Genomic DNA, 22,175 nt, shown 5'->3' with positions numbered 1-22,175 from the left:
GCTACCTTGCTAGAGGCAGGTATAAGTAGCCCACGTCCCTGAGTGTACCGTGTGGTGCTCACCCGTATGGCCGGTGACTCGGGGCCTTCGGGTTTCTGGGCCAGAGGACCTGCAATCCCCTGCCGGTCGGTTTCTGCTGCTGAATAGGAGTTAGTCCCCACAGCCTCGGACTCCGGGTCCGGTGATAACTTCTCAGTCAGGGCGAGCTCTGCAGCTGCCAGCCCCTGACTCCTTGTAACACTGCTCCCACAGAGCTCCTGTTGTTTCTTCCTATATTTGCTTCTTTTCTCTGCTTCTTCTCTACTCACTCACCCTGCCTCAGCCCTAGGTTTATATAGGGGAAGTTCTTCCCCTCCCAGGACTGGGCAGGAGGTGTGGCATGCATAGGATCCCTGACCAAGAGACCTCCCACCGGCTCTCAGACATAACATTGCTGTTACTGTGGAAAACCAGACCCCTGGGGTGCCACATTCCCCCCTAGTGAAATTTAGTACTCCGGGACTAAACATATTTTAGAAAAACATAACAAGATATAACAATAACAATAAAGAAACACATAAAGGTGGTCACTGCATGTCCGTAACCGGGTGCAGTCTTTGAAGAAAGCAAGGTGTCCATTTCACCAAAACAGGGAGACGTAACCAGGTAGGGGTCTGTCCTGCCCCGAGTCCTTAACAGTCTTTAGTCCGTCCTGGGTTACGCTCCAACTATGTACAAAGGATTCCCGGTAAATCCACCAAGGACTCCTAAAAATAACTAGAAACACATAATTATACACAAGCAACAATAAACAGGTAACCACAAATAAAACAATTTATACACTTCAAATCCTCCAACGTGCGGGTAACTGGCCCCTAGTGGCCCTAGTGGACCTACGGAGCTGACTGTCTGGCCCTGAACTACAGGGTGTAGGAGCTGTTAAGGGTAAACTGGGCAGCGGTCTACGGGCCCTTTGGCTCACTAGGGATATGGCAGGCTCACTGCAAGCAGAGGGTTGATCCTCCTGGTCTGCTGGTGTGGGGTCTTCTGCCTCCTGGACCGGCTGTTCTTCCAGCTCTACCTGTTGCTCCGTAGGTGCTTGGGATGCTGGTTGGAGGAAGGTGAGTACGGGTACCACAACTGCACCATTGACTTGAGTCCAAGACCGAGGGAAGTCTCCGAGCACAGTATTAACCATGTCTTCCCTTTCCTCTACGGGTCGAGGGTCTTCTTGTTCCTCTTCAGGGTTCCGTAGCTGTTCGGGACACTTCTTCAGGTGATCCCGGGATACAATGGTTTTGGTTTCCCCTCCGTCTTTACTGATGGTACAGACCTTTGGGTTGTCGTGGCTTGAGGGCAGTACGGTGTACGGGTCCTTCTCCCACTGGTCGTCCAACTTGTGGAGCCGTCTTTTTCTCTTCAAGACCTGCTCTCCGGGTACCAGGGGAACAGCGGGAGCATACTGGTTGTAAGTTTTCTCTTGTCTTTCCCTAGCCTGACAGAGACTTCGCTCCACGCTCTCCTGTACTCTCCGGTACTGCTGCTGCCTCTCTGTGTCCCAGTCTGCTTCTGGTGAAGTGTCCTCAGGTGTCAGGACTCCCATTTCCAGGTCAACAGGTAGCTTACCAGGTCTCGCCCTCATTAGGTAAGCCGGGGTACAGTTGGTGGAACCTACCGGGATGTGGTTGTATAGGTCCACCAGATCGGGCAACTTCTCAGGCCACAGACTGCGTTCTTCCAGGGGCAACGTTTTCAGAAGATCCATTACCACCTGGTTCATTTTCTCACAAAGTCCATTAGTTTGCGGATGATAGGGTGTCGTCCTTATCTTCCGGCAGCCATACAGAGTGCAGAATTCTTGGAAGACCTCCGCTTCAAAGGCAGGTCCCTGGTCCGTCAGCACTTGGTCCGGGTACCCGTGTGGACGGCAAAAGTGCTGCTGGAAGGCTCTAGCTGCTGTTTGAGCTGTTAAGTCCTTGACGGGGACGACAACCAGAAACCGGGAGTAATGATCCACGATGGTTAACGCGTAGATGTAGCCACTTCTGCTTGGGGTCAGTTTTACATGATCCAAGGCTACCAGTTCCAACGGCTGCCGGGTGACGATGGACTGCAGGGGAGTCTTCTGGCTGGCACGGTCCTTCCTTCTTAGGTTGCACGGGCCACAGTCTCTGCACCACCTCTCGATGGTTCCCCTCATGCCTACCCAGTGGAACCGCTCGCGCAGCAGGAACTCCAGCTTCTTCCATCCGAAGTGTCCAGCCCCGTCGTGGTATGCCTCCATCACCATGGCTGCGTCTCTTCGTGGCACCACTACTTGCCAGATTAGTTCATGCGTCCGGGAGTTAACCATTCTGCGGCACAACTTCTCCTTATAAAGGAACAGTCGACTCTTCTCAGCCCACAGTTGCTTGGCTTCCTCCGGAGCGTCTGGGTCAAGGCGAGCCTCTGGCCGAGTCAGCATCTCCTTCACCAGCCGGACGGCAGGGTCACTGTCTTGCGTTTCCTCCCAGTTGTAGTGAGGCAAGGGGTTAAACGTAGCGGCTTGCTTACTCCTTACCCGGTGGGAATACTGGATAGTCCCATGCCGGTGGAACGCAGGGAGTTCGACTTCTTCCAGTCCCTCTGGATCTTCTCCTATGTCCGGTAGGTTTGGCATCCTGGATAGGGCGTCCGCGTTGGTATTGGAGCGTCCTGCCCGGTATTTGATTGTGAACTCGTAGTTGGACAGACGGGCCATCCATCTCTGCTCTAGGGCACCGAGTCTTGCTGTGTCCAGGTGTGTCAACGGGTTGTTATCCGTGTACACGACGAACTGGGAAGAAGCGAGGTAGTGCTTAAAGCGTTCGGTGACTGCCCACACCACTGCCAGGAACTCTAGCTTAAATGAGCTGTAATTCTCAGGGTTTCTCTCGGTGGGTCGCAGTTTTCGGCTGGCGTAAGCGATTACTCGTTCTTTCCCCTGCTGGATCTGGGACAGCACGGCTCCTAGCCCGATGTTACTTGCGTCGGTGTAGAGGATAAAGGGCTGGCTGTAATCCGGGTACGCCAGGATTTCATCCCCCGTGAGGGCCATCTTCAGCTGGCGGAAGGACTCCTCTTCCAACTTCTCCCATCTGAAGGGCGGCTTCTGGTTCTTGGCCTTCCGGGACTGGCCTATCAGGAGGTCCTGCATAGGAGCTGCCTTTTTGGTGAAACCGGGGATGAACCTGCGGTAGTAGCCTACCAACCCGAGGAACTGCCGCACTTCCTTTACACTGGAGGGACTTGGCCATTCCTTAATTGCGGTGATCTTATCAGGGTCGGGAGCCACTCCGTCAGCGCTCACCACGTGTCCCAGGTACTGCACCTTTGGTTTCAGGAGGTGACACTTGGAGGGTTTCACCTTTAGGCCGTAGCTTGCCAGAGCTTCGAACACTTCCGCCAGGTGTTTCAGGTGGTCCTCATAAGTCTTAGAATATACGATGACATCGTCCAGGTACAACAGGACCGTCTCGAAGTTTCTATGGCCCAGACAGCACTCCATTAATCGTTGGAAGGTTCCTGGTGCGTTGCAGAGTCCGAACGGCATGCAGGTAAACTCGCTAAGTCCCATCGGGGTGGTGAATGCGGTCTTCTCCCGGTCCGGCTCTGCTACAGGAACCTGCCAGTACCCACTAGTGAGATCCAAGGTAGAGAAGAAGTTAGCAGATCTTAAAGCAGCCAAAGACTCCTCTATCCTTGGTAAGGGGTACGCATCCTTGTGTGTGATACGGTTGATTTTCCGGTAATCTACACACATCCTCATGGTGTTGTCTTTCTTTTTGACTAAGACTAGTGGAGCTGCCCAGGGGCTACAGCTATCCCTGATCACCCCAGCCTCCTTCATGTCTCTAAGCATCCCCTTGGCGTGTTGGTAGTGTGCAGGGGGTACGGGTCGATACCTCTCTTTTATGGGAGGATGGTCTCCCGTGGGGATGTGGTGTTCTACCCCCTTGACTCGCCCGAAGTCTAACGGGTGTTTACTAAACACTCTCTCGTACTCTTGAACCACCCGATAGACTCCCTGTTTCTGATGTGAGGGAGTGGAGTCAGTACCCAAATGTAGTTGCTGACACCAGTCCTCCATTGTTTTCTTAGAGCCGTTACCTTCCTCCGGGTGAGATGGAGGCAAGGGTTCCACAGATTGTATAGCATTTTGGTTAATGGTATATAATTTGGCTAGCGTGGCATACCGGGGCAGGTACACTTCCCTCTTCCCGATATTGATTATGCGAACGGGCACCCTCCCATGGCGTACATTAACCACCCCCCGTGCTGTCAAGATGGTGGGCCTACTGTCTGAGTAAACTGGTTCTACCATTGCCTGGTAATCTCTACCTCTCAGACCAATAGCTGCCCGGCACCAAATCATCATTTCACTTTTTGGGGGCATGGCAATAGGGAAAGGGTCACACATTCTCACGCTACCAATCTCACCGCCGGAGAGTTCCACCTGTTGCCGTCGCATCAGTGCCCGGATCTCTTTTTGGAGCACTCGCTGCTCGCCGGAGCTGGCGTTCTTGGCAACCTGCTGTAAAAGGAAAATCACCTCTGCAAGACAATTTTCAATTACATTAGTTCCTAGAGTTATCTTTGGGTGACTCTCGTGTTTGTCAATGTCTACAATGATCAGTCCCTGTGCTGCCAGTTCAACTCTACCAATTTTAATGGTCACCTCCTTAAATCCGATCTGTGGCACGGGCTGACCATTGCTGGCGATGATACTCAAGTCGTCGTCAGGGTAGCGGGTAATATCCGAGTCATTCCAGTACTGCTTGAAGAGCACGTACGGGATGGTGGTGACCTGTGACCCGGTGTCCAGTAGGGCACTCATAGGAATGCCATCCAGTACCACAGGCAAGACTGGACGTCCTCCCACATATTTGTCGCGCCAGTTTGATGGGCCTGATGATCTTTTTACTAGGGGTTGGCCCTCTACCCTAGGTTGTGCCAGTTTAAAGGACAGTACCTTGCCATATGTCCGGGTTGATTACAGCGGCGGCAGATGGGTCGTCCGTCCTCGTTGTATCGGTCGCTGGGTCTTCCTCTGGCCGGTGGGGTCCTCCTTGGTCGACGCCACGGGATGTCCTCCGGTCCGGATGCCAGCTGGATCTTCCCTGGAGTGGAAACCTGTAAAGACTGCACAGTTCGGGTTAGCGCAGCAACGCTTTTAGCTAGCTCTTGGACCTGATGGTGCAGGTCTGGAGCCGAGTCATTGTTCAAAGCCTGCGCATCAGCTCCCACAGGCCCTGCCGACAAGGGCGCCGCCTCCTGGTGGTAGGTGGTAGTGGGGCGTCTGTGGGTCACAACGCCACCTGGTGCCGGTTCTCGGAGCACCTGGATGGCTCTGTCCTTGAACTGTGCAAATCCCAGATGAGGGTCCTGTAAGGCCATTGCCCGCAACTGGGTTCGGTGGGCATTGCAATATAAACCCTCTATAAATTGTTCAGTTAACAGCCTGTCCTCGTCTCCCACGCCGTCAGGGTGGGTCTGCTTAATGGCTCTCAGGGCCTCTTGTAGGTTCAGGGCATAGTCCCTTATACTCTCATGTGCCCGCTGTTTGCACCCGTAGAATCTAAGCTTGATCTCGGCTGAGGTGCGGGTATCAAAGGTGTCCCTCAGCCCTGTTAGTATCCCTGCGACAGTCCTCCCCCCAGGTGGCCAGGACTTTACCTCCCTTTGGGCTGCCCCGGTTAATTGGGCCACCAGGATGCTTAATTTTGCTCTTCTGTGAGGGGGTACACCTGGAAGAGGCTATCCAGTTTTTCTCTAAAGTCCTGCAGGGTATGTGACTCCCCTGAGTACTGGGGTAGCCAGGCTGCCCCCGGGATATAGGGCATGGTGAAAGGCATGACCGCAACAGCGGTGGCGCTGGCGGGGGTTGGAGCGGTGAAGCTCTCCTCCGTATCCGACATCCTTCTCCCCCCTAGTGGACCGTGGCCTACCTTGCGATGATCCTCTTCCGTAGGCCGCGGCTCCGCAGTGGATCGTCAGGGTTGAGGACCTTCCGTCGCGCTCCTGTGACGTCGGCGTCTGCTGGGCTCCTTCCAGGACCTTACGCAACGTCCGGACGTGAGGCGGGGCTTCAGTTCTCGCGCGTTTTCGGAGTCCACGCCCCTCTTCTTCCCGCGCGGCGTCCTCAAGATGGCGTCCAATGGCGGGAAAACTCCACGGATGGCGGGAAGAAGGCCGAAGATGGCGCCGGATGGCGGGAAAACTCCACCGATGGCGGGAAGAAAGCGGAAGATGGCGCCGGATGGCGGGAATCTTCACCACGGGTAAGTTTTCACAGTCTTTTTCAGGCACGCAGTACCCGGTGGTTGCGGGCACGAGATCCTGCCGACTACGCCAAAAGTTGACGCGCCCCTGGGCCTGTGTCGCGCTGCGTTGCGCACGCGGGAGCTTACCCGGAGCCGGATCTGTTGAGGGTTGTAGTCTCGTGGCGGTGATCCGGTCCGTGCCCAGGGAGTCAGACTAAGTGGCGCTGTTTTAGCGGTAGATGTTGGACGACTACGCCACCCGTTGAGTGCAGCCAGGGAGCTGCTGCTGCAGGGCAGACTGCTGAGGCCGGTGGTAGGATTGTGCAGCGTGATAGTATAACCCCCAACGGGAGGGGTATGGCCTCAGGGCAGCCGACGTGGATGATGGGGGTAGCAGGAACCACTCGGAGACGGTACTGTGTAGTTCAGGGTCTTTACTGGTGACAAAGATAGACCCTCCCGGAGTACTGGCTAGCGATTGGGGCCTGGTCAGTCCTTGAGCAGATGGGATCTCCCCTGGCCAGGCGGAGTTGTAGGCCTCCCAAACTAACGATACTCTTCTGGCTAGCTTGCTAGAGGCGGGTATAAGTAGCCCACGTCCCTGAGTGTACCGTGTGGTGCTCACCCGTATGGCCGGTGACTCGGGGCCTTCGGGTTTCTGGGCCAGAGGACCTGCAATCCCCTGCCGGTCGGTTTCTGCTGCTGAATAGGAGTTAGTCCCCACAGCCTCGGACTCCGGGTCCGGTGATAACTTCTCAGTCAGGGCGAGCTCTGCAGCTGCCAGCCCCTGACTCCTTGTAACACTGCTCCCACAGAGCTCCTGTTGTTTCTTCCTATATTTGCTTATTTTCTCTGCTTCTTCTCTACTCACTAACCCTGCCTCAGCCCTAGGTTTATATAGGGGAAGTTCTTCCCCTCCCAGGACTGGGCAGGAGGTGTGGCATGCATAGGATCCCTGACCAAGAGACCTCCCACCTGCTCTCAGACATAACATTGCTGTTACTGTGGAAAACCAGACCCCTGGGGTGCCACATATGCCCTCAGGAGCAGCCTGTATATTGTATATTAGACAGTAAACTCCTAGGACAGGGTGTAGATTATTCTGTATGCTCTCAGGAGCAGCCTATATATTGTGTATTAGAGTGTAAGCTCCTAGGACAGGGTGTAGATTATTCTGTATGCTCTCAGGAGCAGCCTGTATATTGTAAATTAGATTGTAAGCCCCTAGGATAGGGTGTAGATTATTCTGTATGCTTTCAGGAGCAGCCTGTATATTGTATATTAGACAGTAAACTCCTAGGACAGGGTGTAGATCACTCTGCATGCCCTCAGGAGCAGTGTGTATATTGTATATTAGAGTGTAAGCTCCTAGGACAGGGTGTAGATTATTCTGAATGCTCTCAGGAGCAGCCTGAATATTGTAAATTAGATTGTAAGCCCCTAGGATAGGGTGTAGATTATTCTGTATGCTCTCAGGAGCAGCCTGTATATTGTATATTGGAGTCTAAGCACCTAGGACAGGGTGTAGATTATTCTGTATGCTTTCAGGAGCAGCCTGTATATTGTATACTAGAGTGTAAGCTCCTAGTACAGGGTGTAGATTATTCTGTATGCCCTCAGGAGCAGCCTGTATATTGTAATTTAGAGTGTAAGCCCCTAGGACAGGGTGTAGATTATTCTGTATGCTCTCAGGAGCAGCCTGTATATTGTAATTTAGAGTGTAAGCCCCTAGGACAGGGTGTAGATTATTCTGTACGCACTCAGGAGCAGCCTGTATATAAGATTGTAAGCTCCTAGGACAGGGTGTACATTATTCTGCATGCTCTCAGGAGCAGCATGTATATTGTATATTAGATTGTAAGCTCCTAGGACAGGGTGTACATTATTCTGACTGCTCTCAGGAGCAGCCTGTATATTGTAAATTAGATTGTAAGCTCCTAGGACAGAGTGGAGATTATTCTGTATGCTCTCAGGAGCAGCCTGTATACTGTATATTAGAGTGTAAGCTCCTAGGACAGGGCACAGATTATTCTGTATGCCCTCAGGAGCAGCATGTATATTGTAAATTAGATTGTAAGCTCCTAGGACAAGGATTAGATTATTCTGTATGCTCTCAGGAGCTGCCTGTATATTGTATATTAGAGTGTAAGCTCCTAGGACAGGGTGCAGATTATTTTGTATGCTCTCAGGAGCAGCCTGTATATTGTATATTAGAGTGTAAGCTCCTAGGACAGGGTGTAGATTATTCTGTATGCTCTCAGGAGCAGCTTGTATATTGTATATTAGAGTGTAAGCTCCTACGACAGGGTGTAGATTATTCTGAATGCTCCCAGGAGCAGCCTGTATATTGTAAATTAGATTGTAAGCTCCTAGGACAGGGTTTAGATTATTCTGTATGCCCTCAGGAGCAGCCTGTATATTGTATATTAGAGTGTAAACTCCTAGGACAGGGTGTAAATTATTCTCTATGCTCTCAGGAGCAGCCTATATATTGTATATTAGAGTGTAAGCTCCTAGGACAGAGTGTTGATTATTCTGTATGCTCTCAGGAGCAGCCTGTATATTGTATATTAGAGAGTAAACTCCTAGGACAGGGTGTAGATTATTCTGTATGCTCTCAGGAGCAGCCTGTGTATTGTATATTAGAGTGTAAGCTCCTAGGACAGGGTGTGCATTATTCTGTATGCCCTCAGCAGCAGTCTGTATATTGTATATTAGAGTGTAAGCTCCTAGGACAGGGTGTAGATTATTCTGTATGCTCTCAGGAGAAGCCTGTATATTGTATATTAGAGTGTAAGCTCCTAGGACAGGGTGTGCATTATTCTGTATGCCCTCAGGAGCAGTCTGTATATTGTATATTAGAGTGTAAGCTCCTAGGACAGGGTGTAGATTATTCTGTATGCTCTCAGGAGAAGCCTGTATATTGTATATTAGAGTGTAAGCTCCTAGGACAGGGTGTAGATTATTCTGTATGCTCTCAGGAGCAGCCTGAATATTGTATATTAGAGTGTAAGCTCCTAGGACAGGGTGTAGATTATTCTGTATGCTCTCAGGAGCAGCCTGTATATTGTATATTACATTGTAAGCTCCTAGGACAGGGTGTGCATTATTCTGTATGGCCTCAGGAGCAGTCTGTATATTGTATATTAGAGTGTAAACTCCTAGGAAAGGGTGTAGATTATTCTGTATGCCCTCAGGAGCAGCCTGTATATTGTATATTAGATTGTAAGATCCTAGGACAGGGTGTACATTATTCTGTATGCTTTCAGGAGCAGTATGTATATTGTATATTAGATTGTAAGCTCCTAGGACAGGGTGTAGATTATCCTGAATGCTCTCAGGAGCAGACTGTATATTGTATATTAGAGTGTAAGCTCCTAGGACAGGGTGTAAATTATTCTGTATGCCCTCAGGAGCAGCCAGTATATTGTATATTTGAGTGTAAGCTCCTAGGATAGGGCATAGATTATTCTGTATGCCCTCAAGATCAGCCTGTATATTGTATATTAGAGTGTAAGCTCCTAGGACAGAGTGTAGATTATTCTGTATGCCCTCGGGAACAGCCTGTATATTGTATATTAGATTGTAAATTCCTAGGACAGAGTGTAGATTATTCTGTATGCCCTCGGGAGCAGCCTGTATATTGTATATTAGATTGTAGGCTCCTAGGACAGGGTGTAGATTATTCTGTATGCCCTAAGGAGCAGCCTGTATATTGTATATTAGAGTGTAAGCTCCTAGGACAGGGTCTAGATTATTCTGAATGCTCTGAAGAGCAGCCTGTATATTGTATATTAGATTGTAGGCTCCTAGGACAGGGTGTAGATTATTCTGTATGCCCTAAGGAGCAGCCTGTATATTGTATATTAGAGTGTAAGCTCCTAGGACAGGGTGCAGATTATTCTGAATGCTCTCAGGAGCAGCCTGTATATTGTAAATTAGATTGTAAGCTCCTAGGACAGGGTTTTGTTTATTCTGTATGCCCTCAGGAGCAGCCTGTATATTGTATATTAGATTGTAAACTCCTAGGACAGGGTGTAGATTATTCTGGATGCTCTCAGGAGCAGCCTGTATATTGTATATTAGATTATAAGCTCCTAGGACAGGGTGTAGATTATTCTGTATGCTCTCAGGAGCAGCCTGTATATTGTATATTAGATTGTAAGCTCCTACGACAGGGTGTAGATTATTCTGTTTGCCCTCAGGAGCAGCCTGTATATTGTATATTAGAGTGTAAGCTCCAAGGACAGGGTGTAGATTATTCTGTATGCCCTCAGGAGCAGCCTGTATATTGTATATTAGATTGTAAACTCCTAGGACAGGGTGTAGATTATTCTGTATGCTCTCAGGAGCAGCCTGTATATTGTATATTAGAGTGTAAGCTCCTAGGACAGGGTGTATATTATTGTGTATGCCCTCAGGAGCAGCCTGTATATTGTATATTAGAGTGTAAGCTCCAAGGACAGGGTGTACATTATTCTGTATGCTCTCAGGAGCAGCCTGTATATTGTATATTAGAGTGTAAGCTCCTAGGACAGGGTGTACATTATTCTGTATGACCTCAGGAGCAGACTGTATATTGTATATTAGAGTGTAAGCTCCAAGGACAGGGTGTAGATTATTCTGTATGCTCTCAGGAGCAGCCTGTATATTGTATATTAGAGTGTAAGCTCCTAGGACAGGGTGTAGATTATTCTGTATGCCCTCAGGAGCAGCCTGTATATTGTATATTAGAGTGTAAGCTCCTAGGACAGGGTGTAGATTATTATGTATGCTCTCATGGGCAGCCTGTATATTGTATATTAGATTGTAAACTCCTAGGACAGGGTGTAGATTATTCTATATGCGCTCAGGATCAGCCTGTATATTGTATATTAGAGTGTAAATTTCTAGGACAGGGTGTAGTTTATTCAGCATGCCCTCAGGAGCAGCCTATATATTATATATTAGAGTGTAAGCTCCTACGACAGGGTTTGCATTATTCTGTATGCCCTCAGGAGCAGTCTGTATATTGTATATTAGAGTGTAAGCTCCTAGGACAGGGTGTGCATTATTCTGCATGCTCTCAGGAACAGCATGTATATTGTATATTAGATTGTAAGCTCCTAGGACAGGGTATAGATTATTCTGTATGCCCTCAGGAGCAGCCTGTATATTGTGTATTAGAGTGTAAGCTGCTAGGACAGGGTGTACATTATTCTGCATGCTCTCAGGAGCAGTCTATGTATTGTATATTAGATTGTAAGCTCCTAGGTCAGAGTGTACATTATTCTGTATGCTCTCAGGAGCAGCCTGTATATTATATATTAGATTGTAAACTCCTAGGACAGAGTGTAGATTATTCTGTATGCCTTCAGGAGCAGCCTGTATATTGTATATTAGATTGTAAACTCCTAGGACAGGGTGTACATTATTCTGTATGCTCTCAGGAGCAGCCTGTATATTATATATTAGATTGTAAACTCCTAGGACAGGGTGTACATTATTCTGTATGCCTTCAGGAGCAGCCTGTATATTGTATATTAGAGTGTAAGCTCCTAGGACAGGGTGTAGATTATTCTGTATGCTCTCAGGAGCAGTCTGTATATTGTATATTAGATTGTAAACTCTTAGGACAGGGTGTAGATTATTCTGTATGCCCTCAGGAGCAGCCTGTATATTGTATATTAGAGTGTAAGCTCCTAGGACAGGGTGTACATTGTTCTGCATGCTCTCAGGAGCAGTCTGTATAATGTATATTAGATTGTAAGCTCCTAGGACAGGGTGTAGATTATTCTGTGTGCTCTCAGGAGCAGCCTGTATATTGTATATTAGAGTGTAAGCTCCTAGGACAGGGTGTACATGACGCGCCCCTGGGCCTGTGTCGCGCTGCGCTGCGCATGCGGGAGCTTACCCGGAGCCGGATCTGTGGAGGGTTGTAGTCTCGTGGCGGTGACCCGGTCCGTGCCCAGGGAGTCAAACTAGACGGCAGTCCATTAGTAGTAAATGGTTGATGACTACGCCACCCGTTGAGTGCAGCCAGGGGGCTGCTGCTGCAGGGCAGACCGCTGAGGCCGATGGTGGGATTGTGCAGCGTGATAGTATAACCCCCAACGGGAGGGGTATGGCCTCAGGGCAGCCGACGTGGATGATGGGGGTAGCAGGAACCACTCAGAGACGGTACGGTGTAGTTCAGGGTCTTTACTGGTAACAACAAAAGACCCTCCCGGAGTACTTGCTAGCGGATGGGGCCTGGTCAGTCCTTGAGCAGATGGGATCTCCCCTGGCCAGGCGTAGTTGTAGGCCTCCCAAACTGACTGTACTCTTCTGGCTACCTTGCTAGGAGCTGATGTAAGTAGCCCACGTCCCTGAGTGTACCGTGTGGTGCTCACCCGTATGGCCGGTGACTCGGGGCCTTCTAATGGCTTCCGCTCCACGATGGCGGTGCTGGTCCCACGCGTGTGACCGTGCCTTCGGGCTTCTGGGCCAGAGGACCTGAAATCCCCTGCCTGACGGATTCTGCTGCTGGGCAGGAATTAGTCCCCACAGCCTCGGACTCCGGGTCCGGTAAAAAGTCTTCTTAGTCAGGGCGAACTCTGCAGCTGCCAGCCCCTGACTCCTTGTAACTGCTGTTTCTTCCTATGCTGTCTCTACTTCTTCTCTTCTTCTACTCACTCACCCTGCCTCAGCCCCAGGTTTATATAGGGGAAGTTCTTCCCCTCCCAAGACTGGGCAGGAGGTGTGGCATGCACAGGATCCCTGACTAAAGGACCTCCCACCTGCTCTCAGACATAACATTACGTTACTGTGGCAACCAGACCCCTGGGGTGTCACATTCCCCCCTAGTAAAATTTAGTACTCCGGGACTAAACACATTTAGAAAACATAACAAGGCAAAACATTAATAATACAATAAGAAAACACATAAAGATGGTTACGGCGTGTCCGCAACCGGGTGCAGTCTCTGAAGAAAGCAAGGTGTCCATTTCACCAACACAGGGAGACGTAACCAGGTAGGGGTCTGTTCTACCCCGAGTCCTTGACAGTCTTTAGTCCATCCTGGGTTACGCTCCAACTATATACAAGGATTCCCGGTAAATCCACCAAGGATTCCTAAAAACAACTAAAAATACAAAATTACACACAAGCAACTATAGACAGGTAAACATTATAAAATAGCTTAAACATTTAGATCCTCCAACGTGCGGGTAACTGGCCTCTAGTGGCCCTAGTGGACCTACGGAGCTGACTGTCTGGCCCTGAACTACAGGGTATAGGAGCTGTCAAGGGTAAACTGGGCAGCTGTCTACCGGCTCTTTGTCTCACTAGGGGTACGGCAGGCTCACTATAAGCAGAGGGTTGATTCTCCTGTTCTACTTGTGTGGAGTCTTCTGCCTCCTGGACCGGCTGTTCTTCCAGCTCTACCCGTTGCTCCGTAGGTTCTTGGGATGATGGTTGGAGGAAGGTGAGTACGGGTACCACAACTGCACCATTGACTTGAGTCCAAGACCGAGGGAAGTCCCCGAGCACGGTACTAACCATATCTTCCCTTTCTCCCACGGGTCGATGGTCTTCTTGTTCCTCTTCAGGGTTCCTCAGTTGTTCGGGACACTTCTTCAGGTGGTCCCGGGATACAATGGCTGTGGTTTCCCCTCCGTCTTTACTGATGGTACAGACCTTCGGGTTCTCGTGGCTTGAGGGCAGTACGGTGTACGGGTCCTTCTCCCACTGGTCATCCAACTTGTGGAGCCGTCTTTTCCTCTTCAAGACCTGCTCTCCGGGTACCAGGGGAACAGCGGGAGCATACTGGTTGTAAGTCTTCTCTTGTCTTTCCCTAGCCTGACAGAGACTTCGCTCCACGCTCTCCTGTACTCTCCGGTACTGCTGCTGCCTCTCTGTGTCCCAGTCTGTTTCTGGTGAAGTGTCCTCAGGTGTCAGGACTCCCATTTCCAGGTCAACAGGTAACTTACCAGGTCTCGCCCTCATTAGGTAAGCCGGGGTACAGTTGGTGGAACCTACCGGGATGTGGTTGTATAGGTCCACCAGATCGGGCAACTTCTCAGGCCACAGACTGCGTTCTTCCAGGGGCAATGTTTTTAGAAGATCCATTACCACCTGGTTCATTTTTTCACAAAGTCCATTAGTTTGCGGATGGTAGGGTGTCGTCCTTATCTTCCGGCAGCCATACAGATTGCAGAATTCCTGGAAGACCTCCGCTTCAAAGGCAGGTCCCTGGTCCGTCAGCACTTGGTCCGGGTACCCGTGTGGACGGCAGAAGTGCTGCTGGAAGGCCCTAGCTGCTGTTTGAGCCGTTAAGTCCTTGACGGGGACGACAACCAAGAACCGGGAGTAATGATCCACGATGGTTAACGCGTAGACGTAGCCACTTCTGCTTGGGGTCAGTTTTACATGATCCAAGGCTACCAGTTCCAACGGTTGCCGGGTGACGATGGACTGCAGGGGAGTCTTCTGGCTGGCCCGGTCCTTCCTTCTCAGATTGCACGGGCCACAGTCTCTGCACCACTTCTCGATGGTTCCCCTCATGCCTACCCAGTGGAACCGCTCGCGCAGCAGGAACTCCAGCTTTTTCCACCCGAAGTGTCCAGCTCCGTCGTGGTATGCCTCCATCACCATGGCTGCGTCTCTTCGGGGCACCACTACTTGCCAGAGTAGTTCATGCGTCCGGGAGTTGACCATTCTGCGGCACAACTTCCCCTTGTAAAGGAATAGTCGACTCTTCTCCGCCCATAGTTGTTTGGCTTCCTCCGGAGCGTCTGGTTCAAGGCGAGCCTCCGGCCGAGTCAGCATCTCCTTCACCAGTCGGACGGCAGGGTCGCTGTCTTGCGTTTCCGCCCAGTTGTAGTGGGGTAAGGGGTTCAACGTAGCAGCCTGCTTACCCCTTACCCGGTGGGAATACTGGATAGTCCCATGACGGTGGAACGCAGGGAGTTCAACTTCTTCCAGTCCCTCCGGATCTTCTCCTTCGTCCGGCAGGTTGGGCATCCTGGACAGGGCGTCCGCGTTAGTATTGGAGCGTCCTGCCCGGTATTTGATTGTGAACTCGTAGTTGGACAGACGGGCCATCCACCTCTGCTCCAGGGCACCGAGTCTTGCCGTGTCCAGGTGTGTCAACGGGTTGTTATCCGTGTATACGGTGAACCGGGAAGAAGCGAGGTAATGCCTAAAGCGCTCGGTGACTGCCCATACCACGGCCAGGAACTCTAGCTTAAATGAGCTGTAATTTTCGGGGTTCCTTTCGGTGGGTCGCAGTTTTCGGCTGGCATAGGAGATTACTCGTTCTCTCCCCTGCTGAATCTGGGACAGTACGGCTCCTAGCCCGATGTTACTGGCGTCGGTGTAGAGGATGAAGGGCTGGCTATAGTCCGGGTACGCCAAGATTTCATCCCCCGTGAGGGCCATCTTCAGCTGGCGGAAGGACTCTTCTTCTAGCTTTTCCCATTTGAAGGGCGGCTTCTGGTTCTTGGCCTTCCGGGACTGGCCTATCAGGAGGTCCTGCATAGGTGCTGCCTTTTTGGTGAAACCGGGAATAAACCTTCGGTAGTAGCCTACCAACCCTAGGAACTGCCGCACTTCTTTTACGCTGGAGGGGCTTGGCCATCCCTTAATTGCGGTGATCTTATCGGGGTCGGGAGCCACTCCGTCAGCGCTCACCACGTGTCCCAGGTATTGCACCTTTGGTTTCAGGAGGTGACACTTGGAGGGTTTCACCTTTAGGCCGTAACTCGCCAGAGCTTCGAACACCTCCGCCAGGTGTTTCAGGTGGTCCTCATAAGTTTTGGAGTATACGATGACATCGTCCAGGTACAACAGGACCGTCTCGAAGTTTCTGTGGCCCAGACAGCACTCCATTAATCGTTGGAAGGTTCCTGGGGCGTTGCAGAGTCCGAACGGCATGCAGGTGAACTCGCTAAGTCCCATCGGGGTGGTGAATGCGGTCTTCTCCCGGTCCGCCTCTGCTACAGGAACCTGCCAGTACCCGCTAGTGAGATCCAAGGTAGAGAAGAAGTTAGCAGATCTTAAAGCAGCCAATGACTCCTCTATCCTTGGTAAGGGGTACGCATCCTTGTGTGTGATACGGTTGATTTTCCGGTAATCTACACACATCCTCATGGTGTTGTCTTTCTTTTTGACTAAAACTAGTGGGGCTGCCCAGGGGCTACAGCTATCCCGGATTACCCCAGCCTCCTTCATGTCTCTAAGCATCCCCTTGGCGTGTTGGTAATGTGCAGGGGGTACGGGTCGATACCTCTCTTTTATGGGAGGATGATCTCCCGTGGGGATGCGGTGTTCTACCCCCTTGACTCGCCCGAAGTCTAACGGGTGTTTACTAAACACTCTCTCATACTCTTGAACCACCCGATAGACTCCTTGTTTCTGATGTGAGGGAGTGGAGTCAGTACCCAGATGTAGTTGCTGACACCAGTCCTCCATGTCTTTCTTAGAGCCGTTACCTTCCTCCGGGTGAGATGGAGGCAAGGGTTCCACAGATTGTATAGAACTTTGATTAGTGGTATATAATTTGGCTAGCGTGGCATACCGGGGCAGGTACACTTCCCTCTCCCCGATATTTATTATGCGAATGGGCACCCTCCCATGGCGTACATTGACCACCCCCCGTGCTGTCAAAATGGTGGGCCTACTGTCTGAGTAAACTGGTTCTACCATTGCCTGGTAATCTCTACCTCTCAGACCAATAGCTGCCCGGCACCAAATCATCATTTCACTTTTTGGGGGCATGGCAATAGGAAAAGGGTCACACATTCTTACGCTACCAATCTCACCGCCGGAGAGTTCCACTTGTTGCCGTTGCATCAGTGCCCGGATCTCTTTCTGGAGCACCCGCTGCTCGCCGGAGCTGGCATTCTTGGCAACCTGCTGTAAAAGGAAAATCACCTCTGCAAGACAATTTTCAATTACATTAGTTCCTAGAGTTATTTTTGGGTGACTCTCATGTTTATCGATATCTACAATGATCAGTCCCTGTGCGGCCAGTTCGACTCTACCAATTTTGATGGTCACCTCTTTAAATCCGATCTGTGGCACGGGCTGACCATTGCTGGCGATGATACTCAAGTCGTCGTCGGGGTAGCGGGTAATATCCGAGTCATTCCAGTACTGCTTGAAGAGCACGTACGGGATGGTGGTGACCTGTGACCCGGTGTCCAGTAGGGCACTCATGGGAATGCCATCCAGTACCACAGGCAAGACTGGACGTCCTCCCACATATCTGTCGCGCCAGTTCGATGGGCCTGGTGATCTTTTTCCTGGGGGTTGGCCCTCTACTCCAGGTTGTGCCTGTTTAAAGAACAGTACCTTTCCATATGTCCGGGTTGATTGCAGCGGCGGCAGATGGGTCGTCCGTCCTCGCTGTATCGGTCACTGGGTCTTCCTCTGGCCGGTGGGGTCCTCCTTGGTCGACGCCACGGGATGTCCTCCGGTCCGGATGCCAGCTGGATCTTCCCTGGGGTGGAAACCTGTAAAGACTGCACAGTTCGGGTTAGCGCAGCAACGCTCTTAGCTAGCTCTTGGACCTGATGGCGTAGGTCTGGAGCCGGGTCATTGTCCAAAGCCTGCGCATCAGCTCCCACAGGCCCTGCCGACAAGGGCGCCGCCTCCTGGTGGTAAGTGATAGCTGGGCGCCTGTGGGTCACAACGCCACCCGGTGCCGGTTCTCGGAGCACCCGGATGGCTCTGTCCTTGAACTGTGCAAAGTCCAGATGGGGATCTTGTAAGGCCATTGCCCGCAACTGGGTTCGGTGGGCATTGCAATATAAACCCTCTATAAATTGTTCAGTCAACAGCCTGTCCTCGTTTCCCACCCCATCAGGGTCGGTCTGCTTTATGGCCCTCAGGGCCTCTTGTAGGTTTAGTGCATAGTCCCTTATACTCTCATGCGCTCGCTGCTTGCACCCGTAGAATCTAAGCTTAATCTCGGCTGAGGTGCGGGTATCAAAGGTGTCCTTCAGCCGGGTTAGTATCCCTGCGACAGTCTTCCTCCCAGGTGGCCAGGATTTTACTTCCCTTTTGGCTGCCCCGGTTAGTTGGGCCACCAGGATGCTCACTTTTTGCTCTTCTGTGAGGGGGTACACCTGGAAGAGGCTATCCAGCTTTTCTCTAAAGTCATGCAGGGTATGTGACTCCCCTGAGTACTGGGGTAGCCAAGCTGCTCCCGGGATATAGGGCATGGTGAAGGGCATAACTGTAGCAGCGGTGGCGCTGGCGGGGGTTGAGGCAGTGAAGCTCTCCTCCGTATCCGACATCTTCCTCCCCCCTAGTGGACCGTGGCCTACCTTGCGATGATCCTGTTCCGTAGGCCGCGGCTCCGCAGTGGATCGTCAGGGTTGAGGACCTTCCGTCGCGCTCCGGTGACGTCGGCGTCTGCTGGGCTCCTTCCAGGACCTTACGCAACGTCCGGACGTGAGGCGGGGCTTCAGTTCTCGCGCGCTTTCGGAGTCCACGCCCCTCTTCTTCCCGTGCGGCGTCCTCAAGATGGCGTCCAATGGCGGGAAAACTCCACGGATGGCGGGAAGAAGGTCGAAGATGGCGCCGGATGGCGGGAAAACTTCGCTGATGGCGGGAAGAAGGTAGAAGATGGCGCCGGATGGCGGGAAACCTCCACGGATAGCGGGAATCTTCACCACTGGTAAGTTTGAACAGTCTTTGCTTTTCAGGCACGCAGTACCCGGTGGTTGCGGGCACGAGATCCTGCCGACTACGCCAAAGTTGACGCGCCCCTGGGCCTGTGTCGCGCTGCGCTGCGCATGCGGGAGCTTACCCGGAGCCGGATCTGTGGAGGGTTGTAGTCTCGTGGCGGTGACCCGGTCCGTGCCCAGGGAGTCAAACTAGACGGCAGTCCATTAGTAGTAAATGGTTGATGACTACGCCACCCGTTGAGTGCAGCCAGGGGGCTGCTGCTGCAGGGCAGACCGCTGAGGCCGATGGTGGGATTGTGCAGCGTGATAGTATAACCCCCAACGGGAGGGGTATGGCCTCAGGGCAGCCGACGTGGATGATGGGGGTAGCAGGAACCACTCAGAGACGGTACGGTGTAGTTCAGGGTCTTTACTGGTAACAACAAAAGACCCTCCCGGAGTACTTGCTAGCGGATGGGGCCTGGTCAGTCCTTGAGCAGATGGGATCTCCCCTGGCCAGGCGTAGTTGTAGGCCTCCCAAACTGACTGTACTCTTCTGGCTACCTTGCTAGGAGCTGATGTAAGTAGCCCACGTCCCTGAGTGTACCGTGTGGTGCTCACCCGTATGGCCGGTGACTCGGGGCCTTCTAATGGCTTCCGCTCCACGATGGCGGTGCTGGTCCCACGCATGTGACCGTGCCTTCGGGCTTCTGGGCCAGAGGACCTGAAATCCCCTGCCTGACGGATTCTGCTGCTGGGCAGGAATTAGTCCCCACAGCCTCGGACTCCGGGTCCGGTAAAAAGTCTTCTTAGTCAGGGCGAACTCTGCAGCTGCCAGCCCCTGACTCCTTGTAACTGCTGTTTCTTCCTATGCTGTCTCTACTTCTTCTCTTCTTCTACTCACTCACCCTGCCTCAGCCCCAGGTTTATATAGGGGAAGTTCTTCCCCTCCCAAGACTGGGCAGGAGGTGTGGCATGCACAGGATCCCTGACTAAAGGACCTCCCACCTGCTCTCAGACATAACATTACGTTACTGTGGCAACCAGACCCCTGGGGTGTCACATACATTATTCTGCATGCTCTCAGGAGCAGCCTGTATATTGTATATTAGGGTGTAAGCTCCTAGGACAGGGTGTAGATTATTCTGTGTGCTCTCAGGAGCAGTCTGTATATTGCATATTAGAGTGTAAGCTCCTAGGACAGGGAGTACATTATTCTGTATGCTCTCAGGAGCAGCCTGTATGTTGTATATTAGAGTGTAAGCTCCTAGGACAGGGTGTAGATTATTCTGTATACTCTCAGGAGCAGTCTGTATATTGTATATTAGAGTGTAAGCTCCTAGGACAGGGTGTAGATTATTCTGCATGCTCTCAGGAGCAGTCTGGATATTGTATATTAGATTGTAAGCTCCTAGGACAGGGTGTAGATTATTCTGTATACTCTCAGGAGCAGCCTGTATATTGTATATTAGAGTGTAAGCTCCTTGGACAGGGTGTTGATTATTCTGTATGCTTTCAGGAGCAGCCTGTATATTGTATATTAGAGTGTAAGCTCCTTGGACAGGGTGTTGATTATTCTGTATGCCCTCAGGAGCAGTGTGTATATTGTATATTAGAGTGTAAGTTCCTAGGACAGGGTGTAGATTATTCTGAATGCTCTCAGGAGCAGCCTGTATATTGTAAATTAGATTGTAAGCTCCTAGGACAAGGTTTAGATTATTCTGTATGCTCTCAGGAGCAGCCTGTATATTGTATATTAGAGTGTAAGCTCCTAGGACAGGATGTAGATTATTCTGTATGCTCTGAGGAGCAGCCTGTATATTGTATATTAGAGTGTAAGCTCCTAGGATAGGGTGTAGATTATTCTGTATGCCCTCAGGAGCAGTCTGTATATTGTATATTAGAGTGTAAGCTTCTTGGACAGGGTGTAGATTTTTCTGTATGCTCTCAGGAGCAGCCTGTATATTATATATTAGATTGTAAGCTCCAAGGACAGGGTGTAGATTATTCTGTATGCCCTCAGGAGCAGCCTGTATATTGTATATTAGATTGTAAGCTCCTAGGACAGGGTGTAGATTATTCTGTATGCTCTCAAGATCAGTCTGTATATTGTGTATTAGATTGTAAACTCCTAGGACAGGGTGTAGATTATTCTGTATGCCCTCAGGAGCAGCCTGTATATTGTATATTAGATTGTAAGCTCCTAGGACAGGGTGTAGATTATTCTGTATGCCCTGAGGAGCAGCCTGTATATTGTATATTAGATTGTAAACTCCTAGGACAGGGTGTAGATTATTCTGTATGCTCTCAGGAGCAGCCTGTATATTGTATATTAGATTGTAAACTCCTAGGACAGGGTGTAGATTATTCTGTATGCTCTCAGGAGCAGTCTGTATATTGTATATTAGATTGTAAACTCTTAGGGCACGGTGTAGATTATTCTGTATGCTCTCAGGAGCAGCCTGTATATTGTATATTAGAGTGTAAATTCCTAGGACAGGGCATAGATTATTCTGTATGCCCTCAGGAGCAGCCTGTATATTGTGTATTAGAGTGTAAGCTGCTAGGACAGGGTGTAGATTATTCTGTTTTCCCTCAGGAGCAGCCTGTATATTGTATATTAGAGTGTAAGCTCCTAGGACAGGGTGTAGATTATTCTGTATGCTCTCAGGAGCAGCCTGTATATTGTATATTAGAGTGTAAACTCCTAGGACAGGATGTAGATTATTCTGTATGCTTTCAGGACCAGCCTGTATATTGTATATTAGAGTGTAAGCTCTTAGGACAGGGTATACATTATTCTGTATGCCCTCAGGAGCAGCCTTTATATTGTATATTAGGGTGTAAACTCCTAGGACAGGACGTAGATTATTCTGTATGCTCTCAGGAGCAACCTGTATATTGTATATTAGATTGTAAGCTCCTACGACAGGGTGTAGATTATTCTGTATGCTCTCAGGAGCAGCCTGTATATTGTATATTAGAGTGTAAGCTCCTAGGACAGGGTGTACATTATTCTGTATGCTCTCAGGAGCAGCCTGTATATTGTATATTAGAGTGTAAGCTCCAAGGACAGGGTGTACATTATTCTGTATGCTCTCAGGAGCAGCCTGTATATTGTATATTAGAGTGTAAGCTCCTAGGACAGGGTGTACATTATTCTGTATGACCTCAGGAGCAGACTGTATATTGTATATTAGAGTGTAAGCTCCAAGGACAGGGTGTAGATTATTCTGTATGCCCTCAGGAGCAGCCTGTATATTGTATATTAGAGTGTAAGCTC

Source organism: Phyllobates terribilis, unplaced genomic scaffold (genome assembly GCF_046119375.1).
Source record: "Phyllobates terribilis strain yellow unplaced genomic scaffold, ASM4611937v1 Scaffold_1__5_contigs__length_1240528914, whole genome shotgun sequence".
NCBI classification, from domain to species: domain Eukaryota; kingdom Metazoa; phylum Chordata; class Amphibia; order Anura; family Dendrobatidae; genus Phyllobates; species Phyllobates terribilis.
This window is presented reverse-complemented; position numbering follows the sequence as displayed.